Source organism: Scyliorhinus torazame, chromosome 11 (genome assembly GCF_047496885.1).
Source record: "Scyliorhinus torazame isolate Kashiwa2021f chromosome 11, sScyTor2.1, whole genome shotgun sequence".
Lineage (NCBI taxonomy): Eukaryota > Metazoa > Chordata > Chondrichthyes > Carcharhiniformes > Scyliorhinidae > Scyliorhinus > Scyliorhinus torazame.
The window spans coordinates 212,434,316-212,449,843 of NC_092717.1; positions in this window are offsets into that span (position 1 = coordinate 212,434,316).

Here is a 15,528-nt window from a genome sequence, read left to right on the forward strand (position 1 = left end):
TGGGTGCGGGCAGGCCCTGGCCCGTTGCCATTGCCACCTGTCCCGACCCAGCTGCTAGGCTCTGCAAAAAGGCTAAAAGTTTCTTTACCTCGAAGGTTTCCGGGGCAGCTGCTCCTGCCGCCGGGGTCTGACTCTCTACTGCGGGAGCCCTCTCCTGCTTGCTAGGGTTTTTACATTCCCTCTTGAAATGCCCGGCCTTCCCACACCCGTAGCATACCGGTTTCTCGTCGGAGGTCCGGGTGCCCTCATGCTTCCACTCTCTCTTAGGGGCTGCTGGCGCGATTTCATGCACCCTACCCTTAAGGGGCTTGTCCTCACCCCTCTCCCCATTACGATATGCGAGGGTAAGTTTCCTAAGGACCTCTTCCTCATTAAGGTCCGGACTCTGCGGGTCGAACCAGTGTTCGGCTTTTGCCCTAACGTTAGGGAGACAGTTGGCAACTAGGGTCTTCAGCCAGTGGGCGGTTCTTTCCCCTAAATTCCGTCTATCCGCTTGAACCCCGCATGCCTCCATATAGACAGTCCACAGTCTGTCTGCGAACATGGTGGGAGATTCCCCTGGTTGCTGCTTGGTTTCCCCCACCCTCATGAAAGGGCTCCCCAGATTCAAGCCCATTGCCTCCAGAACAGCAGTCTGTGCTGCCGCCCAGGTGTCAGGTCTTCCCCCATTCCCAGAGGTCACTGTCCTGCATAGCTGGGCATCTAGGGTTATCAGGAGCATCTTTATTTGCTCCCCTTCGTCGCAGTCATTGATGTTGGCAGCCTGTTCCACCTCCATAAAATGCAGCGACGGATCCCCCTTTGGAGTTAGTCTGGGAACGTGGGCCACCATCCCCCTGAGCGCGGATGCCCCATGAGGAACGATAATGTCGCCCTCAACCGGTCCCCTGTTTGCCATCCCCGCCGGGGGACCATACCTTCTTTGCCTGACAGGGCACATCTGCCCTACCTGGGGTTCCTGCTCCTCCTCCCCACTGTCCAGCTCTCCTGCCTCGTTGGGTAGCCCCCCTGTCCCCGGGCTAGCTACCCATATAGGAGACGCCGCTATCTGGGGATACACTGCCGACCCCCCTTGGACTTGCCCCTGAACGTGCAGCCCGATCCCCCCCTGCCGACCCGGACACGATCCCGGTGCCTCAGGAGGCGGTCTATTCCCCTTGGCCTTTGGGGAATCATCCGCTGCGAGGAGCACCTTGCCCCTTGGGACCCCCCCTGGACCTACCAGGTGTATCTGTCCCCTGAACTTGGACAAGGTCTCCTCCAACTCCGTTATTCGTGCCTGGCACGGCCCATGGGCACAGTCCCCTACTTCCTCGCGAGCCACTCGGTATGCTGCCTGGATGTCCCGGAACTTCCCCTCCAGCTTCCTACACTGCTCTGTACTCCGAGCATAGAGTTCCTGGAGCCTCCGTTCCTTTTCTTTACCCTCCACTATCTGGCAGTGGAGATAGTCCTTCTCACACCGGTTAGACTCGCTTTCATGTTTCATTTCTGCCATTTCTTCCCGCAGTCGTTCCGCTGCGCTAGCGCTGTCCCCTGCGCTGGCCCTCACTTCTCTCAACTCCTGCTCTAACTCTTCGACCCTATCCTCTGTTTTGACTACCTGCTCGGACAGGCAAACCAGCCAAACTGCCTTCTCCAAGTGCCTTTTGTGCGCCTTACTGTCTGTCCATGCAGCCGCTGCCATTACCGGTTGCTCCGCATTGATCAATTCTGAGACCCAAGGTTTGGTGAGGTTGACCTTTTGCCACAAATATGAGGACATTCTCTCCTCCATTTTGCTTCGTTCCCTCACCCCCTCTGCCAAGTCACATACTCCAAACCACCGGGCTCCTGCCCCGGTCGCCATTGTAGAGGGTGCCATCTCCGCTACTCCACTACTGGGCCGATATCTGGGGCTTGAATATCTGTGTGTGTCTCTCTCCAGCCGGCACTGAAACTTCAGAGGCCAGGGGATGTCGCACTGGGACACTTCCACTGAAGAGAGCACTGATTCAAGTCTGCCGTTTATTCCTAACCGACAGCCTGAGACTTATATCACACAGATCTCCAGACCCCTACCAATACCCAGGTGATTCTCTCTCTTGCCGGTGGTACAACCCCCACCCGGTTCCTACTCCACTAGAGTAGCTTTCCCAAGAGAGAGAATAGGACACTGCTGTTTATTTCCTAACCAGCAGTCTGTCCTGAGTGAATCGCTCAAGATGACCCTCGATTCTTGAACCCGGAATTAAGGTGAGGAGTATTTTTAACAATGACTTGGTCAGAGATCGCTGGTGAAGGATTGAAGAATTTAAACGACTCCAATTAGCATCAAATCAAGGTTTATTGTAAAACCCAGGTCAAAATCATCAACAGAAGAAACACAATAAAATCTTATGCTCTAATACAACTAAGTCTATTCAAAAGGTAATATAGCGGACACAACGAAAATTCTTACGGTTACACAGGTTTTAGCAAAATCACAAGGCACAAAACAAGTTCCCTTCCCCAAAGCCTCAACCACTATTAAAATCAAGGGAGTTTCGTAAGCTGCTGCGGAGTACTTACGGTCACAGGCTGCAGAGGTCAAGTCAGGGGTGCAGAGGTCGAGCCAGGAACGAAGAGACCCCCAATTGAAAACACAGCCCCTTTTATATTGCTTTACCTGGCTTTGTTCTGTGATCGGCCAGCCCCTTTTGCATTGAAAAGGTAAGTTTTAAAGTTCCCGCTGGTCCCGCCCCCTTTGAGCCGGTCAGAGCTGTCGAGATGGGAGTACCTCCCCTAGGTCCGCCTCCAGTCTGTTTTTTGAGATAACGAGGTTGAGCTCCCTTGAAGATTTTCAAAGACTTCCATCTGCTCCGGAGATGCTGCTATGTTGATGGGGTGTTGATTGGATTCTGCTCTGGTGGAGGCCAGGTCATTTACATTTGCATGGGGCTATGACCATCCCATTGTCCTGCTTGCATGCAAGCCTCCTGTGTATTCCCGTGCCCCTTTGTCTGTGTCTTGATGTTATCTTGTTGTCTGGCTCCTTCTTCCTTGTAGCTCCTAGGGGGGTGTTTGTAAATATTTATGTGCTTATGTCCCCACTCAGCTCAGCGGGCCAAGCCTGCTGGGAAAACTGGTTCTGTTCCCTTGGCTGGAAAGTCAGTTTACAGTCTCTGAGTTTCGCCAAAAGGGCCGAATTGCCCGAAAACCTTACAGGAACTAACCAAATCAGCTGATTGGTGAGTAAATCTCGGTAAGCATTTTCAATCTTTTAAAATAATTCATTGTTTGGTAGGGACTGATGTAGCCATCTAAGATGGCCACCTGCAAAGGACCATGGGAATTATGGCCAACCCAGGACTCAGGCAGATACAGATACAGCCACAGACTGATCGGCGCCACTCCCTTACTCAGAAAGCCCAACTGCCAAGGTCAATGACCGCTAAGGACCTGCCCAGCTACCAAGGCACCCGCACCTTTATAGGCCAAAATCGAAGACAGTGATCAGAGCCCTGTCGAACTATTGGGTCCAAGGTTAAGGACCGCCCAAAGAACGCAAAATCCCAGAGAGATAAAAGAGAGCACAGCCATGTGTTCTGTCTCTTTTGGATCCGGCCTGTGCCAAACCAATTGTAGCAGGAACAGCCAGCCAAGTTCAAAACCAACGATCGCTACCTGACGGATGAGCCCAGCAGAGATAGAGCCACTTTCTTCAAACCAGCAAAGTGAAAACCAGATAAAGGCCTTATCCATTTGCACAGTGCCGGTCGCCCTGAAGTTATGTATAGGTTATTATACCTGATAGGTGTAGTTTAACGAGTAGTAGATATTGTGTTTGCATGTCAAAGTAATTCTTGTGTTCGTAAATAAACCATCTTTTGAACTAACTAACTGGTTGTGTGGTCATTTGATCGATATCAGGGAAGGCTTGTGGTTCACCAACATTATCATTAATATTCGCATCAGTATTGGCGACGCTGTTGGGATCGAAAACGAGCAACATTATTGGCGACTCTGATGGGATTCGATTAGAAGTGACTTTTTCACTCCAAGAGAACCCACAAGCTTTGAATCCAATTGCGAGAAAGAGAAAGAACCACAAGTGCAAGTCCCATATCAACCAAATAACCGAATTTCGGAAGTGTGCACTAATCCGCATGCGCACCTAACAGGAAGAGTAGGGTAAACTCGTTAGAATTGTGTACAACTATCGAGGGTTTGTGAGCCGGAGGATAGCTTAGGCCATACCCGCTGTTAAAATCGCCGCCTTATTCCCCTGTCCCAAATTAAAAGTAAGAGAAAGAGATAAGAGAAGTAATGGCCACTAAAGCAATGGAACGATTGATGAATTCACAGGAACCCGAGGTTGCAGCGACCAACAGAGCAGAGCAAGAGGGAGGAAGAGTTAAAGAAATACTTAAAGGGGAATGGATGGCCCATTTGGTCGAATTTTTGCGTTAATAATGAGTCAGGCCCAGGAAAGATGGGACAAACTTGTTGGGAGAACCTAAGCGAGGTCCACAAGAAAAATGTAGGAAAGGTCCGACAGCCGATGGCAATAGTGTCCTGTTTGGCACAGTTGTGAGGCACAGAAGTGGTCGTGAAGACGCTCCGTAAGCAAGGTAATTGCGAAGGAGGAAAAGAACGAGGGAAACCGTAACGAAAGCGAGAAGATAATTGAGCAACTCCGGGAACAGTTAGCAGCTAAGGATAAGGAATTGGCCGATGTAAAACGCGCACATTAACCTTGCCTAGTTCACCTTAGTAACTTTCAGACACAGTACGATAAAGCCTACCAAGATACACAGCGCGCAGTCCTGGTAAGAGAGGAAACAGAACAGCAGGTCGCCCAGCTAACTAGCCAATGCGCAGATCTAAAAGCAGCTTTGAGAGTGCTCCACAACTCCACTAAGGAACAGAGGCAGAGTACTGTTGACCATGCGAAATGCCGACAGAAGATAGAAAAGTTACAGTCGCTACTCTCAGTACAGAATCGCTTCAGGTACATATTCGGGCAGGATTTAGATGAGGAAGATGCTTCCGATTGGCAAGAGTTAAAGGAAATGCCCAAAGATACGTAGAGAACACGGGAAATCAAAATCAAGCCCCCCACGCTCCAAAAAGAGCATCCTGGTCTGATGACTTGCGTTGTGTGGTAACCGGATTCATGGGGGTCGAACTGTGAGTGGGGGGGGGGGGGGGGGGGCTGCTGCCTGTGCAATCGGTGGTGCGGTCTGTAAGAGCAGCTTTGCCAGATCCCCAAAATGTAGCAGGAGGAACCCTACAGGAAATGAAAACAGCCATATTAGATGCCATCGGATATAACAAAGGAGATCCAGTCGAGGGTTTAAATCACTGCAGGGAAAAGAAGGAAGAATATCCGACCGCATTTGCTGGTCGCCTATGGATTCATTTCATGGCAGTCTACAGACAATGGAACCGCGCCCACCTCAATGAGGAGGACACCACTAAATGGTCCCGCACCTTAGTCTCGCATGCCATAAACGCAGTCAAAAGGCTTGTGTAAACTACGACCCCGCAGACCAAACACAATGAAGTTTGGGTATTGAAACGACTTTCCAAAACATGGGAACAAACCCTATACTGACAGACAGATCAGGACGAGATAGAAGCAAGCATGCACCCAGTTAGGACTAGCCAGGACCCAGCATGGATAAACGAGGGTAGACACGAGGAACAACACCCCAGAGCACAGGCACCACAAAGTTGTTCCAATTGTGGCCACATGGGACATTACGCCGCGATTGCTGACAAAACCCCCCGAACTAGCAACGATACCAACAACCAAACCCCCCACCTAGGAACAATGTTAGGCCCATGCATAATGTTAGCGCCCGTTCAGACGATTTCTGATTTAATTCCACAGATTGATGGTGTTTGGATTCCCCAACTTGGGTCTGTGACACACGCTGGGTCAAATCAGGCAGACCAGTAGTTGTAGGCACAGTCTGGGCACAGACAGTCGATTTCCTTTGGGACACAGGAGGATCCCGCACCACTTTGAACTCCTCCACCATGTTTCAACAGGACAAATGGCCCACCACAGACACCATCGCCCTGAGTGGATTCACCGGCCACATACATCAAGGATATATCACAGCTCCCGTACTCTTTCAGATAGGGAACATTAGCACCAGACACCCTGTCATTTTAGTTGACTTACCCCAAACAGCCGAGCACATTCTAGGCATTGATTTTATGAGCTCCCATAACCTTTTGTTTAACCCAGTAAACAAATGTGTCTGGCGAATGGCCAAAACAGCTAGGGCTCCCGCAACGCTCGCAGTAGGGGATTCTGAAAACAGGATTTGCTCAGTAGGCGACTATTGGTTTAATCCGCAAACAATTAGTGCAGACCAGACAATTAGAGAGGTCCTCATAAAACAGAAAGCTTTGTTCACGCAACACAAACATGACTGTGGGAAGATCCCAGGTACAGTAAAGGTTTCAGGTGCCGATCCAACGCTGCAAAAGCAATACGGTTTCCCACAGTAAGCCGAGGGTGAGATTTCAAACATTATTAACAGTTTGTTAGACCAAGGAGTTATTCGACTCGTAGCGCCCACAAATAATGCCCCAATTTGGCCCATAAAAAAGCCTGATGGTTCATGGCGACTCACGATCGACTACCGAGAACTTAACAAGGTAACCCCTTCAGCAGCCCCCACTGTTGCCACTGGTCCCGAGACCATGCTCAACACGCAAAATATTTCACAGTGCTGGACATCAGCAATGGTTTTTGGTCCATCCTGTTAGACGAGGCCTGCCAGTATAAGTTCGGGTTTACATTTCAAGGGCAGAAGTACACGTGGACATGCCTCCCACAAGGATTCCATAACTCCCCCTCCATTTTCCACCGACAATTGGCCAACGGACTTTCTAAATTTTCCCTACCCGAATGCCTCATATAATATGTATGAGGCACTGAAGCAGCCCCACTCTCAGAGCTCCTTCATTAAATGTTTTTAAGATAAAGATAGATAGTTTTTTGAAGAATAAAGGGATTAAGGGTTATGGTGTTTGGGCCGGAAAGTGGAGCTGAGTCCACAAAAGATCAGCCATGATCTCATTGAATGGTGGAGCAGGCTCGAGGGGCCAAGATGCTACTCCTGCTCCTAGTTCTTATGTAGACGATCTGCTCCTGCAAACGCACACAAACGAGGAACGAATAGAGCTCTTATCAGAATAACTAGGTCTACCGCAATCCATCGGATGCAATGTCAACCCCAAAAAGGCCCAGATTTTAAAGGAAAAGGTTCTTTATTTAGGCACCATCATCACCCATGGGAAGAGGGAAATTGAGCAAAAACTGATCGAGTCCATCGTTACATTGCTCCTGCCCCACAATGTCACTGCACTCCGGTCATTCTTAGGTTTGGTAGGATATTGCAGAAATCATATAGATGGTTTTGCCACTGAAGCAGCCCCACTCTCAGAGCTCCTTAAAAAGAACACCTCATAGAATCGCTTCCGCAGCACACAGACGCCATTGGTGATTTAAAACGCACCCGACGCAAAGCCCCCGCTTTACAAGTTCCAAACCCAGACTTGCCTTATGCCATAGAAGTAGTAACCACCGACAGAACCCCATCAGCAGTACTAATGCAAGAACAACACGATCACTTAGGACCCGTAGCCAATGCCTCAAGTGTATTTAGACCCCTTAGAGCAGGATTCTCAACCTGCGAACAGCACTTGCTTGCACTCTTTTGGGTAGTATAGTACTTTGCGTACATCACAGGCCTCAACCCAGTCACGATCTTGACCAAGCACCCCCCCACTCAACTATTACTAGACGGCAGATTAAAGGACAGTTCAGTCAGCCAAATCAGAGCAGCTCGCTGGACACTACTGTTACAATGCAGGGACATTAACGTAAAATGCACCAAGACCCACGCATTTCTGGCCGATAATCTCCAATATGCAGGGACCCCACATGAGTGCCAGATCATAGCAGCCCAACACCACACAGGACCCTTTATCCCAAAGTCACTACAATCACGAGGCAGCAAGACACAGGATTCCGAAACCACAGGGAATGCGTTAAAAATTTATGTAGACGGTTCGTCCACAATCAAAAATGGAGTTAGAATGACTGGTTGTGGAATTTATGTGCGAGACGCGCAGGGACGCCCACTAGAAGGGATCTCTTTAAAATTGCCTGGCCACCTAGGTTCAGAAGCAGCAGAACGCACAGCCATAGCCTATGTAGTTCAGCTCCCCGACACTTTTCCCACCCCCGCAGACATAAACACAGACAGCCTATATTTGTGCAACAGGTTAACAGAATTCCTGCCCCTGTGGGAGTCTCGAGGTTTTGTTTCAGCCGGTGGAAAACCCCTACCCTCTGCCCCGTTGTTAAAGCACATTCTCAAGGCAGCTCAGACCGCACATAGGGTATCATTAAAGTAAGAAGCCATCATCGCTCCTCCCCACCCGGTATTGTAAAGGAAGACACCTTAGCCAAAGCAGGATCACGACATGGCCACATCTGGCAGCCAGCTGAATGCGAACCGATACATTCAGTCCAGGTTCCCCAGACCAATATTGAGGATCTATCCCAAGCCCAAAAACAGATGACACCCTCAAACAGGTTTTAGACGGCAACTTCCCAGCCCCCTATGATAAATGGAAGGACATACTGACAGTACAGGATGGCATAGTTTTAAGAAACGGAATTTATGTGGTCCCCACCCAGGACAGAAACCAGCTCATTTACCAATTTCATGACGGACACGGACATCAGGGGATAGACAATGCCATTGCCCATTTAAGACCTTTGTGTTGGTGGCCCGATTTAAAAAGCGATGTAACCCATTATGTCGAGTGTTGCCTTATCTGTGCTCAGAACAATCCCGAACGTTACTCAAAGAAAGGAGAATTACGTCACACCCGACCTGTTAATGGTCCTTGGACAATTTTGCAACTCGATTACATTGGCCCCCTTCCCCCTTTCAGAAATGGTTTCAAGTATGTGCTGCTTGTCATCAACACCTTTACTAAATGGGTAGATGCATTTCCCTCACGGACAAACACAGCAAAGGCCACCACTAAGATTTTGACCCAACAGATATTCGCACGCTGGGGTCTCCCCAGCAGCATTGAGTCAGACCAAGGTTCCCACTTCACCGGCAGAGTCATGCAAAATGTTTTAACAATTTTTGGGACCAGGCAGAAATTCCATCTTGCATATCACCCCCAATCCAGTGGCCTTGTTGAGTGAATGAATGGAACGGCCATTAGGAAGATGGTGCAACAGGACAATACCACATGGGACACAGTCCTCCCGTTTGCCCTCATGTTTATTCGAAACACCGTTTCCAGTTCCACAGGTTTCACCCCCCCCCCACACTCTCATGACCGGACGGCCCATGAAGGGTATTGAATATTTATTAGGCCTCGATTTGGCACGCCCTACAGTAACCGCCCTCACCCACGAAAAAGCAGTCCAACAGGTTACAGATAACATTAAAGTGGCACAACGTGCTGCAGCTGTCCGATTAGGCGCTAGAAGGAAGCAGAGTAAAGCCTGCTTTGACAAAACCATCCACCCCAGTCGGTCAGCAAGTGATGGTTTTACTTTACAACCCCAGTTCTTTCCTCTCCCCCAAATTTGCAGGAGCCTCCTCCATTTCTGACAAAGTGAGCCCCTCCATGTACAAGATAACGTACCCCAACGGCAAAACTGGTTGGTTCCACATCAACCAACTCAAAGTCTACGGATCACAATGTAGCCACTCCCAACACATCTCTCTGGCAATAGGAGACGATTACGCCCCGCCCATTGACAACCAAGTCCGACCCCTACGCCAACCCTCCCACAGCCATGCCGGCATTTATCCCTTGTCCATGACCACAGACCCGAATTTGTCTCCGGCCACAGGTACGGACTTTAACCTTGAACTTGGCTCCGATGACAGCGCGAGCCTCCCGGATTTGATTACTATCCGTAAACACTGACGCGATCTCTCTGCCCCCAGTCACCCCAGCCCCCGGAACCATGACTTAGATATCTTTGACTCCCTATATGCCCTCCCCCAGCCACCGCCACAGCCACCGCCCAACCACAGTAACTTTCCCTCCACTCCCACCGCCCCTATGCCTCACGACAAACAAGCCCCTCTTTGGCACCGTGACAACTCTTGCAGACTGGTATGGCATGATGATTCGGGCCATCCGACGGCCCACGCGGCCAAGGCACAGAAACGGCAGACACGAGTCTGGCAACCGGGAGATAGTGATGATTCAGATACTGACTCTCGTTTTGGTAATGCTTTTACAACACTGTTTGGTACAGAATCCTGAGGTGTCCAGAGGATGAGAAAGAGACACCGCCTAAGTATTAAGGTGTCCAAGTTCTGATGGAGCCTGCCCGCCTTATTCCTTCTTTTTTCTACTACATGGTTTTAATTCATGTCGGCCGACACAAAATTACTCTTCTGATTCAAGGGTACGATGCCCTATGACAGTTAAAGGCACAAGTTTGTCGGAAAACAGATCACTATTCTCCCAGTCTTTGTGACAAGTTTCCACACGACTACAAACTTACCGACCACTCAGGTCACCCAGGTAGGGGGTAACGGCACTGATCCCCGCCCTACCTGAGGACCCCAAATGCATCCAGTCAGTTAAGCACAGGTAGTGGAGTAACGGCACTAATCCCGCCCTACCCGGGGATTCCACCCATTCTTATCCTGAAGCGGCCCACACGCACCTCATGTTCCCTTCACTTCATACGCTCTAGAATGGTTCTCTACACTCTGCACTGTCTTTGGCAGGCCTTAGTTTCACCTTCTCTGCTCTCCCTTTGGTTGTGGTTAAAAGAATGCATTTTGCTACGTTCTACATGCTCACCCCTTCTTTCCTTTACCTTCCTTTACCTTTCCTTTACCTGGTCGCTCCCCACATGCTATTTACACATATGACACAATTGTTTGCTATACACGCTGCTACACGCGAACTACCTCTGAACCCTGGGATGAAACTCTATAAAACTGGCCGCCCTGAAATTCGGCTGGTTAAGATAAGCCTCAACCACCACTGGTTGCAAGTAAAGAAAAGACTGCCCGGAGAAATTGTCCACCCACTCCCCGCATCGACCACAAGCTGCGAGAGTCTCTGTGCTTAGAAATTTGCATTTCTTGTCCGTCCAGAATGGTATTTCAAAAAAAAAAAATGAGGGAGACACACATGGTGACAATCATAACGGGTAATTGGAGTAAGGAGAGAAGGACTAATAAAACGAGACATTAACCAAAGATAATAACAGATACTATGCTTTCACCCCCGGGATCACCCGGAAAACAGAAAACACAGGATGAAGCAAGGACTGCTGATATGCGTTTGGATCATCGCTGGACTTGTGCAACTGCGCGCGCAACAGACCCTTTTTACAAACCCCACACCAGCCCCGAACACTATCACATAACAGGCCACCACCAGCCCGGACACTACACCACACATAAAGACAGACATCGAAACACCCACCTGGTGCGAAAACATTGCCAAATGGAACCCCCTTTCATACATAGTAGAGGCGCTTCTAGTAATTGCAATAATCTGCCGTGTCATTCAGACACTTAGGCTCCGTAAATGATGAGCAAAAGCCTCCCACTGCCCGAAATATACAGTCTGATCCCCCTTCTTTGGAATTCAACAAAATTAAACGCATGTACTAATCGCTGCTAAGAATAAACCATGTACCTCTTTAACTTTATTAGAATTAAGTAGAAATGTGATGCTGCTGTTTTAAATTTTGTACTGTATATAAGTTCTTTGATAGCTACCAGCATGAGAGTAGCTTAGATAGCGTTAGCTGGAGATCAGCTGAGAGGATAAATTAAATGTTTTGTAGTGACCTGAATTAGAGTAACTGTTAGAGATGAATTAATTTATGGATGTATTAATGAAATAATAAATGTCCCAAACCTTGCCTTGACCAAGGGTGACTGGTCCACCAAGGATGAACAGGGATCAATAGTGTGAACCACCATGCTTCGCGTTCAGGATCAAAAGGACGGGATGTAGCCATCTAAGATGGCCACCTGCAAAGGACCATGGGAATTATGGCCGACTCAGACAGATACAGAGTCTATGTGCATCTGAAACACAGGTAACCAGGCCTGATCGAAACCCCCGCTCGTTTGCATTTCAATGGCACATTTTCCCAGGACAACAGAACTCCAATCAAGCAACCGGTACAGCTACAGACTGATCGGCGCCACTCCCTTACTCAGAAAGCCTAACTGCCAAGGTCAATGACCACTAAGGGCCCACCCAGCTACCAAGGCCTTTGGCTGAAATCAAAGAGTGTGATCAGAGCCCTGTCGAACTATTGGGTCCAAGGTTAAGGACCGCCCCAAAGAGCGCGAAATATCAAAGGGATAAAAGAGAGCACAGCCATATGTTCTGCCTCTTTTGGATCTGGCCTGTGCCAAACCAACTGTAGCAGGAACAGCCAGCCAAGTTCAAGACCAACGATCGCTACCTGATGGATGAGCCCAGCAGAGACGGAGTCACTTTCTTCGAACCAGCCAAGTGAAATCCAGATAAAGGCCTTATCCATTTGCACAGTACCGGTCGCCCTGAAGTTAAGTATAGGTTATTGTAGCTGATAGGTGTAGTTTAACGAGTAGTGGATATTGTGTTTGCATGTCGAGGTAACTCTTGTGTATATAAATAAACCATCTTTTGAACTAACTGACTGGTTGTGTGGTCATTTGATCAATATAAGGGAAGGCTTGCGGTTCACCAACTTTATCATTAATATTAGCCACAGTATTGGCAATGCTGTTGGGATCGAAAATGAGCAAAATTATTTTTAAAAAAGAAACAAAAGAATAGTACTGTACAATTATAATAGAAGTGATTGGTGAGAAACAAGGTTCCTAGCTAACGTAAATAATGCCCCTAGCTAACATACATTTTTTTGAAGGGGTCAGATAGGTCAGATTCATATCCGGAAAGTGGAGGTAGAACATTAGCTTGTGATGTAGAAGATGGAGTGATAGACTTGGAATTACAGGAGAAGCAAAGTTTAAAAGGTTTCCAGCAAGGGATAATGACATGATTAAACAGTTTACACTTCAATGCAAGGAGTATTACAAACAAGGGAGATGAATTAAGCGCACTGGTCGACATAGCAGCAGGATGTCATTGCTATAATGGAAATCTGGCTAAAATTGGCAGCTCAATATCCCTGGTTACAAAGTCTTCCGACACGATTGAGTGAAAAATAAAAAGGATGGCGACTAGAACTAATGGTTTAAGAATCAATTCCAGTTATGAATAGGGATGACAGGTCAACAAACAAGGATTTATCGGTTGAGCTTGGAAATTCAAAAAGGGGCAGTCACACTACTGAGAGTCCCGCCACCCCATGAATCAGCCTGGTAAACCTTCCTTAACTCCTTCCATAGCAAGAACATCCTTCCTCATAAGGACACCAAAAATGCACACAATGCTCCAAGTGTGGCTTCAACAATGCCCTATACAATTGCAGTAAAACATCTCCATTCCTATACTCAAATCCTCTCGCTATGAAGGCCGACATACCATTTGCCTTCTTTACTGCTTGCTGTACCTGCACGCTTACTTTCAGCGACTGATGCACAAGGAAATCAAGGTCTCGCTGAATATCCACCTCTCTCAATCAAATAATAATCTGCCTTCCTATTTTTGCTATCTAAGCGGATAACCTCACATTTATCCACATTATACTGCACCAGGCATGCATATTCCCACACAGCCTGCCCAAATCACAGTGAAGTATCTCTGCATCCTCCTCACAGCTCACCCTCCCATCCAAATTTGTGTCATCTGCAAATTTGGAGATAATATATTTAGTTCCCTCGTCCAAATCATTAATATATCATGTCAACAGTTGGGGCCCTAGCACAAATTCCTTTGGCACCCCACTAGTCACTGCCTGCCAATCAGAAAAATAACCATTTATTCTAAATCTTTGCTTCCTGTCAACCAGCTATCTATCCATCTCAAGATACTACCCACAATCCCATGCACTTTAATGTTACATATTAATCTGCTTGGTGAGACCTTGTCAAAAGCCTTTGAAAGTCTAAACAAACCATATCCACCGGTTCTCACTGATCAACTTTTGTAAATCCATGCTGACTTTGTCTATTTGCACCACTGCTTTCCAAATGCTGTACTATGAAATCTTTGATAATGGACTCCAGCAACTTCCCTACTCCTGTCTTTAGGCTCAGTGGTCTATAGTTCCCTGTTTTCTCTCAGTCTTCCTTTTTGAATAGCGGGGTTACATTTGCTACCCTCCAATCTGTAGGAACCATTCCAGAGTCCAAATAATTTTGGAGAATGACCACCAGTGGATTTACTATATCTTGGGACACATTGAAGAAACTAGTGTCAGTAAGGGAACTGTCAGTAGCCTGGCAAGCCTTATTCAGTCGCATCTGGGTGTGCTGAATAACAGTTTTTGTTGCTCCTCTGGAGGAGTTTCAGATTTTGAGAGAGATGAGGTGGATAAAATTTCCCTTTGAGTTTGAGACCCCAGAGTCAATTATTAACTTACAGCTGAGTCCAAATGAAGAAACTGTCTTGTGAGAGTACCTTTAAGAAATGGGTGTTTATAAATGGGTGTCTATATAAATATCTACAGTGAAAGTACCTTTAAGAAATGGGTGTTTACTACTGTAGTGATGTCAGAGAGTGGGTGGAGCTGGGCTGTTTGTCAGCTTTTTACTTTCGTTTTTGAGCAGGCTGCAGGGTGTGTTTTTGTTTCGTTTTCAGTGTTGGAGCTGAAGCCAGACAGAGCAGGTGTACTGCTGATCTCTCTGCCATGAAAAGACTATCTCTTGATCATTTGGTGAATTCAGAATTATAAATGTTTTCAGTAGTGAATGCAAACCTAATGTGCTTCTGTTGAAAGGTGTTTCTTCTGTCTTCTGGATGTTGTTTGGGAAGTTATTAAGGATTACTCAGTGTTGTATTCTTTGGGGGTTGTATTTGAATTAATGGTTGCTAAGATGTTCACTATGTTTTAAAAAGGTTAATTTGAGTTCATAGAATAAACATTGTTTTGCTTCAAAAAATACTTTTCCATTTCTGCTGTATCACACCTGTAGAGTGGGCCGTGTGCTCCCCATACCACAATCTATTAAAAGTTGTGGGTCTGGTGAACTCCATGATACACTTTGGGGTTCTTTAAACCCTGGCCCACAACAAAACTAAACTTCTGAACTTCACATGTGACAGCACATTAAAAACACGCCACAAGTCAATGAGGCTGCCAGCATTCTGGAGTAGCGTCTCTGAGGAGTATCTGGTGCTGGGTAAAACAAGCATTTTGTTGCTTTTGCCCTTCACAATGAACTCCATGTACAAGGATGGATTTTTCGTCCTCACAAAGATGAAGACAGGACAAAGGATTTGGATTTGTTTATTGCCACATGTACCGAGGTACAGTGCAAAGTATTTTTCTGCAAACAGCTCAACAGATCATTAAGTACATGAAAAGAACAGGAAATAAAAGAAAATACATAATAGGGCAACACA